The sequence below is a fragment of the Lontra canadensis genome, unplaced genomic scaffold (assembly GCF_010015895.1).
Source record: "Lontra canadensis isolate GAN:19392208 unplaced genomic scaffold, GSC_riverotter_1.0 scaffold91, whole genome shotgun sequence".
NCBI classification, from domain to species: domain Eukaryota; kingdom Metazoa; phylum Chordata; class Mammalia; order Carnivora; family Mustelidae; genus Lontra; species Lontra canadensis.
The window spans coordinates 4,363,660-4,378,773 of record NW_022631085.1 but is presented as its reverse complement, the minus strand read 5'-3'; the positions used below and the strand labels follow the sequence as shown (position 1 = coordinate 4,378,773).

Below are 15,114 nucleotides of genomic sequence, written 5' to 3'. Positions count from 1 at the left end.
AGAGAAGTACCACTGCAGGGGGGAAAAAAAGAGAGTAAAGGTTTTCAAATGGTTAGGCCTGATCATCCAGCTGTAAATGAGCCTATATTTGTGGCAAGAGATGTCGATCTATTGAATTTTCTTTGTGATGAGTAAATAAGCTTCCATCTTCTGTCCGATGTGATTACTATCCTTGGTCCCGGTAGGATAGAACTCTGTAAAATTGACAGTACAGAATACACGATGGCCCGGAGGGTGTGTTGTCTGTGGTAGGAACAGAGAATTTACTTAGAGCTTCCTTGTTGTTGTTGTTTTTTATGTATATCACTTTGGATCCGTCTGCCTAAGTTTACTTACTGTTATTAAAGAATAATTGAAAAAAAAAATTGACATACGATGTTACATTGGTTTCGGGTGTTCAACAGTTCAGGGCGTCAGTGCTCACCCTGACAAGTATAATCACCATCTGTCTTCATACGCTGTTAGTACAGTGTTACTGACTCTGTTCCCTACACTGCATTTTTCATCTCTGTGACTTACTTATTTTATGTTTGGCAGTTTTAATCCCTTTTATCTATTTCACCCATCCTCCCATCCACCTCCCCTCTGGTAACCATCAGTTCTCTGGACTTAAGAGTCTGTTTTGTTCATTCATTTTTAGATTGCACATAAAAGTGACGTTATTCGGTTTTTGTCTTTCTCAGTCTGCCTAAGTTTTTCACATCTTTTTATATTTCCAAGCTGGCGGGACCTCTTGTAGCTGACAGGCTCTGCTCTTGCAGCTATGTATGGAGTACTTTTTGAGTACTTGTCCTGAATTCACTTAGGTTTCCAGAGATACCTTCATTCTGGAATTCTAAGCTGACAGTGTGTAATTCTTTAATCATCTCGTCAGTAGCGTTTATTATCTTGACTTGGTGTTAGAAGGATCTGCCTGTATCCCCTGATGTTCTTTAGTTGTGTTATTTAAATGCAATGACTAAAAACGTGAAGATTATTCCCAGACTAGATGCAGAATGGCTTTGTATTTTGGTGATCATTCTGTATGAAATCTAATACTTAAAACAGTGCCAGACAGAGTACATGTGCAGTAAATGTTTATTGAATTAATGAATTGCTCTAGGGTGGCTCGTGGTCATAATAGTTTCAGTATTAAGTGACCAACATTCAGGACTGGTAGTTGAGCTAAACACTGAGGCTTCATTTGGAGCCAGAGAACAGTCTGCTGTGCAATCCCGGGAGACCAGTTTGTTCACTTTTCCATCCAGTAGTCATTTACTTTTACAGGGCTGTTTATGTAGAGGAAAGGTCAAAGGGAAAGGTGCATTTGAAGCAGTTACATCATTTGCTTTGCTACAATAAAAGATTTTTAGTATGTGGTGAAAAAAGGGACAGTTTAAAAATGGATATTATAAAGTTTAGGCAGTTACTTTTTTTCCAGCTTTATTGAGGCCTAATTGATCCACAATAAATGGCACAGATTTAAATTGTAGAATGTCATCAGTTCTGACACATGTAGACATCTTTGAAACCATCGCCACAATAAAGATAATGGAAATACCCACTTTTTGTACCCTTCGGAACCCTGCCCTCTCACCCTTTTGCCCCCTTCTCCATACAGCCACTGATCTGCTTTCTGACACTATAGATTAGTTTGCACAAACAATAGTTTGCCTGTTGTAGCGTTTCACAGAAGTGGATTTTTAATAGTATGTACTTTTTTTTTAGTGTGTTTCTTTTCACTCAGCGTAATCATGTTGAGATTCATTTATATTGTTGAATGTATCAATAATTCCTTTTTTACTGCTGAGAGGTATAGATATTCTGCAATTTATATATATCGTCACTATTTTTTTTTTTAAGATTTATTTATTTATTTATTTGACAGACAGAGATCACAAGCAGGCAGAGAGGCAGGCAGAGAGAACGGAAAGCAGGCTCCCTGCTGAGCAGAGAGCCCGACGCGGGGCTCGACCCCAGGACCCTGAGATCATGACCCAAGCCGAAGGCAGAGGCCTTAACCCACTGAGCCACCCAGGCGCCCCTGTATCGTCACTATTGATGGCCATTTGGGTATTTCCAGTTTCCGGCTATTACAAATGAAACTTATCTGAACGTTCATATACGGGTCTTTGCATGGACATATGCTTTCTTTCCCCTTAGGCAAATACTTAGGAGGGGATGGCTGGATCCTATGGTAGGTGTATGTTTAACTTTTAAAAAATTGCCAAATCGTTTTTCATGTTGTATCGTTTTACGTTTCCTATCAACAATGCATGAGAGTTCCAGTTGCTCCACATCTCTGTCAATAGTTGGTCTGCTGCTTGTCTTTTCAATTTTAGCCATTCTAATAAGCATGTTGTGGTTTCTTTTTTTCTTTTTCTTTTTTTTTTTTTTAAGATTTTACTTATTTATTTGAGAGAGAATGAATGAGAGAGAGCATGAGAGAGGAGAAGGTCAGAGGGAGAAGCAGACTCCCCAAGGAGCCGGGAGCCCGATGTGGGACTCGATCCTGGAAATCCGGGATCATGACCTGAGCCGAAGGCAGCCGCTCAACCGACTGAGCCACCCAGGCGCCCACATGTTGTGGTTTCTTATTGTGCTTTTAATTGGCATATTCTCATGTGCTCATTTGCCATTTTTCTATGAAATGTCAAGCCTTTTACTCATTTATTGGATTATTTTCTTATTACTGAGTTTCAAGAGTTCTTTATATATCCTAAGAACAGATTCTTTTTCTGATATATGATCTGTAAATACTTTCTATCAGTCTGACTTGTCTCTTACTTCTCTTAACAGTGTCTTTCAAAGAGCAGATGTTTTTAATTTTGGTAAAGTTCAGTTTATCAATTTGTTCTTTTATGGGTTATGCTTTTAGTTACCATATTTAAGAAATCTTTACCTAATCCTAGGTCGTCGAGATTATTTCCAATGTTTTCTTATAGGTGTTTTTGTTTTAGGTTTTACATTGAGGTATATGACCCATTTTGACTTAATTTGTGCATGTGTCACAAGGTGTGGATCAGAGAGTTCATGCTTTTTGCATATGGATGTCTCTGTCTACTGAGTTACCTTTGCCAAAATCAGTCGTCCATATATGTGGATCAATCTGGGACCCTCGGTTCCAGTGGTATTTCTTTATCGTTATGCTGGTACCATAGTCTCTTAATTACTGTAGCTTTATAATAAGTTTTGAAATTTGGTAGTGTTAGTCCTGTAAATTTGTTCTTTTTTTCAAAGTTGTTTTGGCTATTCCAGGTTTTTTGCATATCCCTATGAAGTTTAGAATCAGCTTAGGGGCACCTGGGTGGCTCAGTGGATTAAAGCCTCTGCCTTCAGCTCAGGTCATGGTCCCAGGGTCCTGGGATCGAGCCCCGCATGGGGCTCTCTGCTCAGCAGGGAGCCTGCTTCCTCCTCTCTCCTCTCTCTCTGCCTGCCTCTCTGCCTGCTTGTGATCTCTGTCTGTCAAATAAATAAATAAAATCTTTAAAGAAAAAAAAAAGAAGTTTAGAATCAGCTTATCAATTTTTACAGAATAGTCTGCTGTGATTTTGTTTGGGATTATATTGAATTGGTATTATCAATTTGAAGAGAATTACTTCTTTGTTTTTTCTTTTGAAAAAACTTTATTCATTTATTTGAGAGAGGGCACGAGCAGGAAGGCACAAGCAAGGGAAGCAACAGAGGGAGAGGTAGTCTCCCCGCTGAACAGGGAGCCCCATGTGGGGCTCATTCTAGGACCCTGAGATCATGACCTGAGCCGAAGGCAGTCATTTAACTCACTGAGGTACACACGCACCCTGGAGAGAATGACTTCTTAACAGTACGGAGTCTTCCAACCCATGAACACGTTATTTCTCTCTACTTATGTCTTTAATTTTTCTCAACAGTGTTTTTAAGTACAGAGTTTGCACATCTTTTGTCAGATTATCCTTAAGGATTTCATATATTTTTGGTATCATTATAAGTGGTAGTCTTAAAAATTTCAATACAAAGTTGCTCATTACTAGGATAAAAATACAATTCAGTTTTGTATATAAATCTTATATCCTACAACTTTGCTAAACTCACTAGTTCTCGTCGCTTTTTTGTGAAGTCCATTGGATTTTTCCACATAAATAGCAACATCATATTTAAATAGTTTTATTTCTTTTTTTCTAACATGGATGTCCGTTATTTCTTTTTCTTGCCTTATTGCACTAATCAGAACCTCTAGTATAATATTGGATAGAAGAGGTGAGAGTGGACATCCTTTGGCTTAGTTAGCAATCATTCAGTCTTTTACCATTAATTGTGATGTTACTGTTAATTTTTTGTGGGTCCCTTTATCAGGTTGAAGAAATTCTTTTCTGTCCTTAGTTTACTAAGATTTTTCTTCAAATTAGGAATAAATTTTGGATTTTGTTAGATACTTTTCTGCATTTATTGGGATGATCATATTGTTTTTATTTATTAGATTGTTAATATGGTAAATAACACTGAGCATAGTTCAAATGGTAAATGAACCTTGTGTTCTTGAGATAAACCCCACTTGGTCATGATGTATTATCTTTCTTATGTATTTTTGAATTTGGTTTGCAAAAATTTTGTTTAGAATTTTTAAGTGTGGGGGGCGCCTGGGTGGCTCAGTGGGTTAAGCCTCTGCCTTCGGCTCAGGTCATGATCCCAGGGTCCTGGGTCAAACCTCACATCGGGCTCTCTGCTCAGCGGGGAGCCTGCTTCCCCTCCTCTCTCTGTCTGCCTCTCTGCCTACTTGTGATCTCTCTCCCTCTGTCAAATAAATAAAATCTTAAAAAAAAAAAAAGAATTTTTAAGTGTGTGTTCATGAGGGACAGAATAGCTTCTTTTAATGTCTCTGTCTAGTATCAGGTTAATGCTGGTTAATGCTGGCCTCATAGCATAAGTTGGGAAGTGTTTCTTCCTGTTCAGTTTTCAGGAAGAATTTGTGTAGAATTGGTACTATTTTTTCCTTCATTTTTTGTTAGAATTCCCCAATAAGGCCATCTGAATCCATACTTTTCTTTGAGGGAAGATTTTAAACTACAAATTCCGTTTTTAAAATATATTTATGGCTATTCAGGGTATTTCTTTTTGAGTCAGTTTTGGTACTTTGAATCTTTCAAAGAATTCATCTATTTCATCTGCATTGTTGAATTCACTGCCATAAAGTTTTTCATCATAGTTCCTTATCTTTTTCATATTTGTTGAGTCTACGGTAATAATCGCCTCTCTCATTTCTGATACAGGTCATTTGTGTCTTCTCTCTTTATTCCTGAGTAGTCCAGTTAGAAGTTTATCGACTTTTTTTCTTACCCTCTCAAAGAACCAACTTTTGATTTCTTTTATTTTGTTTCCTTTTTTAATTTCATTGATTTTCTTCTCTGATCTTCGTTATTTCCTTTCTTCTGCTTACTCTCTCTGTGCGTAGTTTTAGTTATTCTTTCCTTTTGTTAAATTTTTCTAATTTTATATGGTATGGTTCCATTAAGGTCTTCCTTTAAATTGTTTCCTCCTCAAGGCAAGTGAGGATACCGAGGCTCAGAGGGACTAAGGGAGTCAACAGTTAATACGGATAGCCTTTTCTCTGTTATCTTACAGTGTTAGAAATGCTGTGACCGAAGCAAGTAAGAGTGCAAAGAGAGTTTAGCCTGTAAGGAGTGGGATAAGAGGGCCTCTGGAGAATTTGATGACTGAGGGATCTTATTTTGTTGAAATCTAGGATCAAGTTGCGACACGAAATCCAAAGTATTAGTTCCTAAAGTTGTATTACATTAGCTGCTGTTCTCCTTCTCGGTTGCTGTATTCTGAAAAATGAGTTAGAATATTCTAGGAGTAAATCTGCCTCCAGTGACTGCTCCCTTGGATTTAATTGACAAACCTGCTTTTTGTTTCTGTTGAGACTGTTTGCAGTGGTCATGGTAACTACAGCTGTAACAGTAGTGACAGGCGTTGCTGACAGGATGACAGCTGAATAGGAGGAAAATCTGGGGGCGGAATGTGGGGGGGATTGTGAAAAAGAATTACATCAATATCTCACTGCAAACAGTCTCAGTAAACACTATTTCTCTAATTATTCCTGAACACATTAAAACTTTAAAAATATTTTTTTATCATTAAAAAGGCTTAATTCTGTACTTATTTTATCAATGGAGTGAAACCAGCACAATGTAGTAGTAGTATCTTCTCAGTGTCCATATTAGAAGGTTGAGTTTATCTCCAGTCCGAATCAAAGTACTGTATTTAGGGATTTTGAACAGCTATTTTCTGGGGGGCACTGGTGTGGCTGGTAGTCAGCTGTGGGGAAGAAACAAGAGAGAAAGATTAAGTGGGATTAAGATTATACGGGATTAAGTGTCTAGTTTGTAACGGTGCCCAGACCAAACCCAGACTTTTGAGTCGGAAAATCTGGATTCTAGTGCTGCCTCACTCCCTGATACTCTGTAACTGGGAGCTTAGCCTGAAGATACTTTTCCTCTGGTTGTAGTTTAAATGAGAAAATGTATGACTTATCACTTAATAAATGTTTAATACTATTTGACTGGGGAACCATTTTCCTTTTCTCAAGGACTCAAGGAAGTAATTAAAGGGTCACATGCATGTGAGAATCTGCTTAACTTAGAATTTTTATTTCCCAGAGTGACTCCAACCTCATCCATGACATCTGCTTTTAGGATCATACGCTTTCCTAATTAAACAAATGCAACTGATTTTTCATGCGTTTATAATGGCTTTAAAAACCTGTTAGCTCTGTAGCTTTATTTGGTCTCAAACTTGTAACCAGGTGTCCAGCAAACAGTATGTGCGAAAGACAACTGATGCTGCTTCTCGAGTTAAAAGTTTCCAGGTTTGTAAAACATTCCCACCGCGTGGATGTTTGCATCTGCCCTCTCCTGATAGGTACTCTGGTATGTGCATTTTCCTCTCTTTGGGGGCTTTAGCTTTCAGGTTAAAGGAGAATAGTGAGGTGGAGACTGCTGGGTGATAAAAAGTCTTGGAGTAGAGAGATCATTTGCATATCAGCTCCCTCCACCTGGAAGTGCCCCCCTCCTTCCTCTCCTTTCCCTGTCTTACTCTAAGAGTTAGCTCCTTTGCCAGTCCTCCTACTCAGTTGCGTTAAAGAACCACCCCCCCCCACCGCCCCATAACATCTCGCCCTCATCTAATACTCTTCACCACGCTATGTTGTGACTCTTGTGTTTGCTAGTCTTCCTAAGAAACCTTAAAGTCAGGGAATGGGTCTTATTCATCTCCGTATCCCAGCACCCAGCACGACTCCTGATTAAAAAGGTGCTCAGGGAAATTGTGTCATATAAGAATCCTCGAGTGTGATGTCTCATGTTTAGAGAGTAAGGATATAATGCTTAGAGGGTACCTGGGTGGCTCAGTCAGTCAAGCATCCCACTCTGGATTTCAGCTCAGGTCATGACCTCGGGGTCATGAAATAGAGCGTGGAGTCTGTTTAGGGATTCTGTCTCTCACTCCCTCCCTAGGCCCCTCCCACCCAGGCATGGGTGCCCCCCTGCCACCCAAAAAAGAAAAAAGAATATACTGTTTATCTAACAAAGGTGTTTGCTCTTGCATTTTTCAGTCTCACCTTGTGTTTCTTCCCCTCTCTTCCAGTCTTTCAATCTCTCTCTTTTCATTCAGGGAACGTTTGAGCTAGGAGAATGAGCTGAGGGCTTTTCTTTGTGTTATTGGTAGCCTTTGTGATCTCCCTCAGTGCTTATTAGGTGCACAGACTTTGGTGGGACCCTGGGATACTCCCTGGAGTCCCAGTTTCCCTGCCGCAGTCGGGACGGGGTCTTACCACGAGGTAAGACGGGGTCCACGAGGCACATGAGCCAGTTGACGACAAATGCCACCCGCTCTTATGGCCTTCTCGAAGCCAGTCCAGCAGGACTGCTGTCAATGTGGGGCTGATGTGGAAATGATGGAAACTGAACAGGTAGCAGTTTTAAGGAGGCGGACGGGGCCCTGCCTCCCCGTTCTGAGCTGTAGATGACGACGACGGAGCTAGGGGCCGCCTGCCATCAGTCAGCAGTGCATCACCTGCCTGTGGGAGAAGCTCCACACCAGGTTTCTGGATGCCCTGGCGTACAGACTGTGGTTCACTTCTGGAAGAAACAATCGTGAAACCACAGGGTGACGTAACATATGTATGAATGTGTAATCTACCTACTTAATGGATGACTGTGTCTTTGCAGAGGGTGCTCTTGAGCCAGAGTGGAAAAAATCTAGCAGAAGACAGACTGCAAATGGACTTTGACATGGTGTAGAGTAGAGAGCACTGAGGGATGAGCCCTGAGTCCAAGGTTAGCCCCAAAGCCTGAGCGTTGTCTGTGTATTCAGGTAGGAGCGGCCTCTAAAGGGATCTGTTGTTTGAATGTCTGGGCCGAGGGTATGTTCTCATTCTTTTCACCATTTTTTGGAGTTTCTGGTAGAGACTTCAGGAAGCCACGTGACGCGGTCTCCTGACTTGGTCCTGAAATTCATGCTCCTCAGCTGCTGCTCAGAAGTAGCAGAGACCGTGAGGGCTGAAACTCACCAAGTGGACTGATGTCTGTATATTTTGCCCCTGGCGGGACAGCAGAGTGACTTTCTTGAATGTTCATGTACCTACATCTTGCCTTCTAAGTGTCTCCGTAAGTCTCAGGTTGTTGGGAGGCCTCGTTATCTAAGTTGTTGAGCTTCACCTGTAAACCAGAGTGTCGCATGCATCGTAGAGAATCAGAAACCAAAGAAGTGAGCATTGTTTCTGTTAATACACAGTTATTTCCAGTCATAAAATTTGACAAAGACAGGCTTTTAAACTGTAAGCTTTGAAAGACACTAAATTTCAGGGGCGCCTGGGTGGCTCAGTGGGTTAAAGCCTCTGCCTCCGGCTCAGGTCATGATCCCAGGGTCCTGGGATCGAGCCCTTCGTCGGGCTCTCTGCTCAGCGGGGAGCCTGCTTCCTCCTCTCTCTCTGCCTGCCTCTCTGCCTCCTTGTGATCTCTGTCTGTCAAATAAATAAATAAATAAAATCTTAAAAAAAAAAAAGACACTAAATTTCAGATGACATCTTTTCCTCTAGGATTTAATTTCCCCCCGTTCACTAGACAGCTTTTCCAGGTAGGCTGTGTGATCCCATCTCTGTTTCTTTGGGAACCACACTGAAGAAAGTACGGTTGAATGTATAGTTAGTATAGTTAGCCGGTCCGTGAGGTATATTTGCTTTTCTACTTTGTTATCCTTATAAGAACTTAGGGCTGTCAGGGTATCACCAGTGCTCTTTATAGGTCTCATAATTAGGGGTGGAGGGAGTGGGTAGAAGGAAGGAAACCAACCATTAAAAAAAGACAAAAAGAAATGTGAACGAATGCCCAGAAATTGACATTTAATATCATAGAAATCAGCAAACCTTCAGAAAGCAAGCAGCCTAATTAAAATTGAGAAGTTGAGGGGCGCCTGGGTGGCTCAGTCAGTTAAGCGTCTGCCTTCAGTTTAGGTCATGATCCCAGAGTCTGGATCAAGCCCCACACTGGGCTCTCTGCTCAGCAGGGAGCTGCTTCTCCCTCTCCCTTTGCCTGCTGTTCCTCCTGCTTGTGCTCTCTCTCTCTCTCTCTCTGTCAAATAAATAATAAATAAATCTTTAAAAAAAAAAAAGTTGAATCCACTTTTCCTTTCCTTTGAGTTAAAATTGCTGAGCTGACAGAGGTCTCGAGAAGTTGTTTTATGCTACCCCTCTTGCCTGATTTAGGCTGTGTTTTAAATTAGCCCATGGAGGTCTCTCCTCTAATCTCATAGAATTGTCCATGACAGTTCTTTTATAAAAGGTCAGTTATCAGGAAAAAGTGATGTTTACTTTAAAAATAGAATGTTACAATTTATACCTTTTGCTCTTTCAGAGTCTGAAATATAGCTGTGGCCTGCTGAGAGAGAGATATTGCTTTTTTATGGATCTTTTAGATTTGCAAGTAATAAGATGCTGTCCCTTTATTAATGGAAATGATCATCTAGTTATGTTTGAAAAAAAGAAATTTTGATTTAGTGTTAATGGCGAAGTTAGAGTGTTCTTAGAGACGAAGTTACAGAGAGTTAAATGCTGTCATCCTTTCTCTTCATACTAAGAACAAAAGCAAATGATTGTGAAGTATTTCAGTGGGTTAAACCCTAAGTTAGAGCTCGCCTTTCCCGGTATTATAAGAAGCACTTTGCCTAGTTGCTATGGAAACAAATTTAAATTATTGAGTTGAAAGTTATGATGTCGCTCTCGATACAGATCTGCAGTGAAAGACAGGTGTTGCAGACTAAAACTCTTCACGCTGCTACTCCTGCAACTACTGAAAGGACTGACATTGACCTCACACTTGTTGTAAGTGTAAGTGGCAGATCCGTGCTAGAGACCTGGGCACACAGATGAGAAGACAAGGTTTTCAGCCTCTAGGAGCTCAGATTCTCACGGGGGACGTCATCAGACACCGGGAGTAGCGTGGGGCTGTCGACAGAATGTCGCAAGGTGCGGCAGGAGTGCTACCAAAGGAGCTAGGGAGTGCTCGGGGTGACTCTCCCGATGTGTGGAATTTGTCTGACAGGCAGGGAGGTGGGTCAGAGGTGCTGTTCCCACAGAGGAAACTGTATGGGTTTGGGCTAAGAGATGCAACGTTATTTTAAAGCATTTCTTTCTTTTTTTTTTTTTTTTTTAAAGAAGCATTTCTTTTTAAACCACTATCCGTCTTCTTCGCCATACTCTTAGGAAATAATTTACTATTCAAATATTAAATTTATTTTAAAGATTTTTTATTTATTTGACAGACAGAGATCACAAGTAGGCAGAAAGGCAGGCAGAGAGAGAGGTGGAAGCAGGTTCCCCGCTAAGCAGAGAGTCCGATGCGGGGCTCGATCCCAGGACCCTGAGATCATGACCCGAGCCGAAGGCAGAGGCTTTAACCCACTGAACCACCCAGGCGCCCCTCAAATATTAAATATTTGAATTCATGAGCCAGTTGAATGTACTTTGCAGTCAGTCTGTGAGCTGCCCCACTTGACTGTGTAACTGAGGTGTTTGACCTCTCCAGGTCTCACAAGGATTACATGAGAGACTCTGTGAAGGGCACAGCTCAAAGCCTGTCATTGAATAAGCTCTGAGGAAATGTGAATTGCTTTTTCACAGTGTCAGTCTCATCATTGTTCATTGCAGCTCTCTGGTAATTTTGGATGCTTTGGTGACTGCCAGTGAGGATACTGCGCTTGTAGAACATTCCCTTGCTTGCTGGATTGTAGATCTTGTGGGTGGTGCCCCACTGAGTACTACATGTGCTCAGCATGGGGCCCGCACTAGTGTGGAGAAGTGGCCGAGATTCCTGGCCTGAGGCAGCTTCCAGCCTTGCTGAGAATGTAAATGGACAAATACAAGTGAAGCGTGGGCTGAGCTGCCCTCTCTGGTGGGCTGTGCAGGTGCCCCGTACACCATTCAAAGTAGTGTGGTGGTTTGTGTGGCCCGCTGTTTTCAAGTGGGTCTGGGCATTGGTTAGTAGAGAGGGAATAGGATGGAGGCAGCAGTTAGGCAGAGGCCACGGTGCCGAAGACTCAGGGAAAAGAACACTTGTCCGCCTGCTGGACTGGCTGGATATAAGAGGGAAGCTCTCGCCCCGTGCCGGGCTTCTGGGACGGCTGCTGAGACTCTTGCCTTCCATTCACATCTAGGCACTGGCAATCCCACCACTGTGCAGGGTCGCTAAGGTCCCTCAACACATATCATTTTCCTTTTCGATTGAAGGGATGTATTATATCCTTCCTTGGTGGTAGTTTTGATCAGATATAAGGAATGAGCAGTAGGCATAGGGTAGGAGGTTGGCCCGGTTGCAGGGGTGGACATACTAGAAGATAGACTTCATTTTGGTCTCCCAACAACAGAAAGTCCAGGAACAAATACTAAAGGATTGCCCTGTGCCAACGAATCCACTGGAAGCCAGGGAAAAATACGGAGATGAAAAGATGAGCTTCCTCACCCCAGTGACCTGAGAATCTTACGGGCAGATGACAAGATAGAGAGAAGCGGTGGAATTCAGTGCCCGTGGGTGGCGGCTGCAGGAGAGTGGTGCAGGGGGCTCAGTGGTAGTAAGGCCCGACCTGCACCCGGGAGAGGGCTCGGTAGGGCTTACCGGGGACTCCAGAGACACACTTGTCTTTATTCTTTCCCAAGTGTCTGGGGCCAGGCAGGCACAAGCAGCCGTGAGCTCTCATCCCGGACAGTGGCCTCCACTGCCTTCTGTCCCCGCCACGACCTCTCCTCCAGGCACTCCTCTTTACTTGATGGAGTTCAAGCCGTAGCAGTGGACTGTGGCTCTGCCAGGGCTGGAGCTGACAGGGACCTGGGCTGTTCTCCACCTGGCCTCCGTCTCCCAGACCAGGGCCGGACACTTCTCTGACTTGGGAACAGCTGCTGGGCCTGATGCTGGGCGCTGTGAAGGGGTGGGACGAGGGCAGGCTAAATGACATCCAGGAAGCTTGGTAGCGTCTACAGTTTCGCACATCTGTCCCACTCTTTCCTGAACGGTCCAGGTGTATGGAATTCTCTAACACACCTCGAATCCTGACGGCTTGCGTAAGATGAAGTGTTAGCGCTCGGGAGAGAATATTCTGAGAACAAGCGCTTGAATTTCATTCTAAGCTTCAGTTCATTTAACAACCCTGGATAACAAAATATCTGAATGCATGGTCGTAGCATACTGAATTATGCACACAGAGAACCCAGAGCCGATGAGCAACCTCGTCTTCTTTCTGGCTGGGCTCACGTTAGCTACTGAAATCTGTGTGTGCGAGATGGCCATGGGAGCAGACTGCTGGGGATTGTGGCTGCTTTGTACAAGTCTACGAGGAGGGGGCAGTTAAAGCCTGCCCCCTGAGGGGTGGGGGTGGGGAGGGCTTCTCTCTCCCCTGGGAGTCGAGATTCTGATGCATCTTCATTTTACTTTTAAAGAGAATGTTCACCTGTCTCTGGTTCAGTTAGAGTCTGAAAAGCTGTGTTTAATAATGAACTTGGGGTGTGTGTGTATGTGTGTGTGTGTGTACGTATGTGTGTGGTTACGTGTTTTAATCAAACCAGTTTCACAACAATAGTAGCAGCAACTACAGCAACAAAGAAAACCCTTCCCTCATCATCTCTACTAAATGCAGTAGCTTGATGTTTGGGATTTTTAAAAGTGAACGTCTTAATGCCTGTCATTTAGTGAAAGAAAACATGAGCTCCTTATAGTAATCTGAAACTTGTATAATCCACTTTTAAATTTGTGTCACATTCCTATTTTATCTTCTTAGTCTCTTCTTCTGTCTTCTGGTTGATTTAAATATCCAAATTATTGGAGAAAATTGTTTGCTGTTTAAGGCATTTGAAGCTTAACTCTCTAAAGGCTAAAATATAATTTCTTCATTGTTTCTTAGCAATTCCTATACAAATACAATATTATTTTCATGCAGGAAGCTGAAAAGGCAGGCTGTTCTAAAGGAAGCTGTTGTGTAGTTCCTTCCTTTCCAAACTTTAAGCCGAACGCTTTTCCTCACCCCAAGTTCAAGGGCTTAGTTTACGTGTGTGAAAATAAACTGAGCAGCACCTGCCGCTTAGTCACAAAGGAGAATCTTGAAGCTGCTAAGCAAACAGATATGGCCGGTATAAGCTTTTGAGGTGCTCAAAGCATGTGGTAAGGGGAAAAAATACATTTCAAAATAAATAGTATGAGGAAGTAAAGATAGAAGAAAATGTACACCGAGGGGTCAAGCTCAGCACCCGAACTGTGTACATTTTATTCGCGTTACTGTTATCATTGTGGGCACCAGTATTTGGAAATTTGTCCTTGAAAATGTAGACTTGTCAGTATTCTCCAAGGAAGGATTTGGCACATTGTATAATTCTTTTTCTTTTGTAAAAAATACTGTTTCAGCCCTTCAAAATAGCAAGAGGAGGGAAAAAAAGATAATACTGAATTATTTTGTTATAAAAGTATTCTGCCTTATCTGTTGACTTCGTCCAGGCATCTCTCAGTAAGCTCAGATAGTTCAGGACAACCCGCCGTAAATGCCTGTCGGAGCATGCGCACCTTGCTGAGGTCCGTGGTGGCTCCTTGAAGTCCTTCTTGACACCGACAAGAGGAAATGAGAGAGCTAAGTTGTCCATATTTATTTAGTGTAAATCATCGTGCTTGTTCTCCAAAAAACGCTGGCCACTCTAGTAATACTAACTTCCGTGGAGGCCCAGAGTTCCCTTGGGAAATTACCTAGAAACTCCTATTTTACTAACGAATGTTGTCTGGGAAAAAAATGTAGAAGCCTTTCTAGAAATGTTATAGACTCCTTTCCGTTATCAGCAGAATTCTGCGAGCTGACAGTATGAAGAATACCAAATACCACTGCAGTGTTTGCCAGGAAATCATACACGGGGCCGAAGATTTCCGTCCCCGAGGGGGCAAACAGCATCTTAACTGCTTTCACTGAGTCGGAATAGGAGGGGCAGAAGGAACAATAAGGGTCAGTGGTTTGCCCTGTAATTTCAAAGTCACTTTAATGCCCCTTCGAATAGGGTCATGTCGTGTTTACCGTGTCGCCCTGAGACCTACTAGAAACTTGAAGACCGCGTCTGGAGACGTGGCAGTTGGAGCTGGGCTCCGTGAAAATCCTAGGGTAGAGTCAGCCCAGCCGCTCTGAAGCCTGACTGTCTTAGACGGGAGGCGTGCAGGGGCCAGAATCGGTGGCCCGTCCCTTAGTGTGATGTGTGTCGACAGAAGTGTGGCTCTGCGGGTCTGCATGGCCAAAGAGGAAGCTCAGGGTGTCGTGGCAGGAGCCCTGAAGGCAGTCGGGTCAGGGCTCCGGCGCCAGCTCTCCCTGCAACTTTCTTGGAGGCTTTGGACACATCGCTCCACTTCTTTAGGCCTCTGCTTCCTCATTTATAAAGGGCGGACACTGAATCACATGATCTCAGAGGTGCCGGCCCCATGCAGTCTCCGAGCACGGTGACTGTAAAACAGCCTTCCACCTCGGAGCACTCAGCCCCTCTCTCCGGAGCTCCGGCTGGAATCCGCCCAGGGTGTGCTGTCAGCCGCTGCCGCTGTCCGTTCCTTTCTGGGAAATGTCTTTTGCCTTTTCTTCCTTCTCGCTGCCTCC

At 42.9% G+C, this 15,114-nt stretch overlaps 1 protein-coding gene across 1 annotated transcript in view; it reads left to right on the top strand.

The window, feature by feature from the left end:
* The window catches only part of MRTFB (myocardin related transcription factor B), a 254,690-nt gene that overhangs the window by 92,180 nt on the left and 147,396 nt on the right, over positions 1 to 15,114 (top strand). The gene's annotated exons all lie outside the window — the stretch shown is intronic.